Consider the following 2,887-nt stretch of genomic DNA (forward strand, 5'->3'; position numbering starts at 1 on the left):
CACCTGCGCCGCCTGGCGGCGGGCCGGAGGGAGGCCGAGGGCAGAGGGGAGCTGTTTCGCCTTCTCCGGGACGTGGAGTTTTGGAAAATGTTCCCCGAGCTTCCTGAGGCTAAATTTATCCCCCCCGGCCCTGGGGGGCGCAGAGATCCCGGAGACGATTAGCGCCGAGGCGCAGCCGGCTCCCGCCCAGAGGCCCGGAATAGGCGCCGAGTTATAAATAGTGCGCCCGCAGGTGTGGGGGAGTCGGCAGGAGGGGGCAACCCTGGCAGCCGCGGCCCCTTCAGGTGGGTTGGGGGGTGGCGGTGGGGGCGCCGGGGGGCGGCGGGCGGNGAAGGCGGAGAGCGGGGAAGAGGTGGGCGCCCAGCGCAGGCTGTCGCTCCGCTGCCAGCTCAGACTCCCACCTTCCGAACAGGCCCCCAGACCCCTCGCCCAGGACCGCGCCCGGACAGAGGCTTCCTTTCTTCCGCCAGAAGCCCTCTCCCTCCGCGCGCCGCGAGCATCTAACTCTTCCGCAGCGGCCCGGAGCGCACGTGGCCAGCCCGGCCGGGCGCCCGGCTGTCACTCAGAACCGGGTCCCCAGCCCCAGGTACGCCGCCCTCCCGAGGAGGGTTAGCCTGGGCGCCGGCGGTGTAGTCGTGAGCACAGCTGCCTTCGAGGAGGGAGGAACTCCGGCCACTTTCCCCTCAAAGCCAAGGTCTAGCTGGTCGCCTGAGATTTAAGTCTGAACTTGCGGATCTGGGATCCCCCCTCCCCCCCGCCCCCGCAGGCCGCACACCTGCCCTCCGGTTCCCAGTGCCAGTCCGGCGCTGGCGGCGGGGCGGGGGTGGGTGGCAGCGCGCCCCTGGGGCCCAGCAGGGGGTTCGTGGGAGGGGAGCAGCCCCCATCAGCAGTCGGCGTGCCTCGGCTGCCGCCGCACTCCGGTGGTTTGGCGCGGTAAGGGCCAGGAGCTAAAGGGGGAGGCGGGAATTTCAAGTCGGGGTTCCCCCCTCCGACTTACGAGCCAGGAAGGAAGCTGTATGGACTGGAAGAAGAGAAACGTGGTGGGGGAGGGGGAGTCACTGAGAAACAAACAGGAGGTTCCGGGGCTGTCGAGCCTGGAGGGTGGCACTCCGGTTGTCCACGGACTCAGGCTGGGTCCCGCAAGGCTCCGGAGGCGACCCCCAGAGTTGGGGGACAGGGCGGGCCGGAGGCACACACAGGGCGCCTTTCGTTTCTCTGTACCTAAGGGCTGGTGCCAAGGCGCCCGCCCTTCTACGCCTCTGGAGGCCCAGGCCCTGCCCTCCCTGAGCCACTTTCCTGCCCTTCTCCTCCTGGGCCATGCCCCCTCCTCCACGAGGCAGCCCCCGCTCCGTGGCACGTGTGCTTCTGGCCCTGCCGTCCAGACCCCAGCCCCAGGCACGGCTCTTCCCCAGGCTGGCGCGACCCCGACGGCTGCAGAAGTTANCCCGGGCGGCGCCCCCCCCGGGGGGCGGGAGGGGGGGGGGGGGGGGGGAAGCCCTGCCTGGACCCCACCGACTCCGGGCCCTCACCGACCAGAATCTGTCCGGCGGGGCCGAGAAGAAAACCCGGAGCAGTGACTGGCCTCGGGGCCCAAGGGGGACGGGGCCGATAGGAAAACACGGAGCGGATTCGGCCAGCGGGAGCGCCCCAAGCCTGCTGCTACCCCCTCCTAACTATAGCCCCCCTAATTCTCCAGTGAGATAATGTCTGAGGTGGGGGGCTGTTTGGTTTGGCCTGGGCCCTCAGGGGCGCCTCACACTTTCCGCCCCTGGCTGGGGCGCAGGGCAGCGGCCCCGAGGCTGAGTCACGGCCGGAGAGGGAGGGAGGGCGGGACCCGGACTCCGCCCCTCCCCCTGCGCGGGGATCCCGGGTCAGCCCGGGTGAGGGCCAGGGCCCCCCTGGCGCCGCCCATTGTGGTCCAACAGGTTGAGCTGGTGTCCCGCGGAGCCACCTGCTGGAAGGGGAGGGAGGCCCCCTGCGTGGGGGTTGGGGAGGAGAAGGCGAGTCCGACCCGGTTCGGCCCCGCCGGCCGCGGGGAGCGGAACCCTGCCCGCGGTGGCCGGACTGGATTCCGTTTTACACTAGTGGGAGGGGCCCTCTGGGGAGCGCGGCGCCGCAGGCCGGGCTGGAAGCGTCCCCAAGGGCTACCTTCCCCAGTGGTGGGGGCGCTGGGGTACGCACTCTGTGCCTCCCCCGCCGAAGCCACACACACGTCTTGAAACACCCAGGCTCCCCCGGCCACCTGGGTCTCCGAGCGAATCCCGGTCGAGAGGTCCCTCCTTCGCGGAGACTCAGTTTCTCCACTTGGTGAGCAGGAGGGATGGAGGCGGGGTGCAGGAGCGGGAGCGCGCCGCCTCCTCCCCCGTCGCGGCCCCGGCCCCTCCCCTCTGACAATGCCAAGGCCGCAGCGGGCACGGGCTGGAGCGCAGAGGCCGCCTGCCCAGGGCGCCGCTCCCTCCCCGCGGGGCGCCGTCACGCGTGGGGAGGGAGGCGGGGTGTCCGCAGCCTCCTCTCCCCCGCTCCCTCGGAGGCGGGTGGGGCGTAGGAGCTGGAGCTGGTGGCCTGGTGGCTCCCCTCCCCCTACCTCTCGGGGCACTGACCTGATTATAGCCCCTCTCGGGACCCCCTCCTTCAGTCCTGGAAGTCCCCGCCTCACCCCCACCTAGCCTATCTCTAACTTCCCCCACCCTCCCCTCCCGAGGAGGTGACCGCACAAGAGCCCCTCGCGGACTGTGAGAGCCCTCGATGGGGGCGCTGAGTTCCCGGGCCACTGCGGACACTGCCCCCTCCCCCTTTCCCTCCTCCAGGTTTCAGGCCGGCCCCTCGGCTCCGCCCCCTCCCTGGCGGAACGCAAGGCGGGACCCACTGGAGATGGGAGGGAGCCCCG

Source organism: Crocuta crocuta, unplaced genomic scaffold, assembly GCF_008692635.1.
Source record: "Crocuta crocuta isolate KB4526 unplaced genomic scaffold, BGI_CrCroc_1.0 scaffold528, whole genome shotgun sequence".
Lineage (NCBI taxonomy): Eukaryota > Metazoa > Chordata > Mammalia > Carnivora > Hyaenidae > Crocuta > Crocuta crocuta.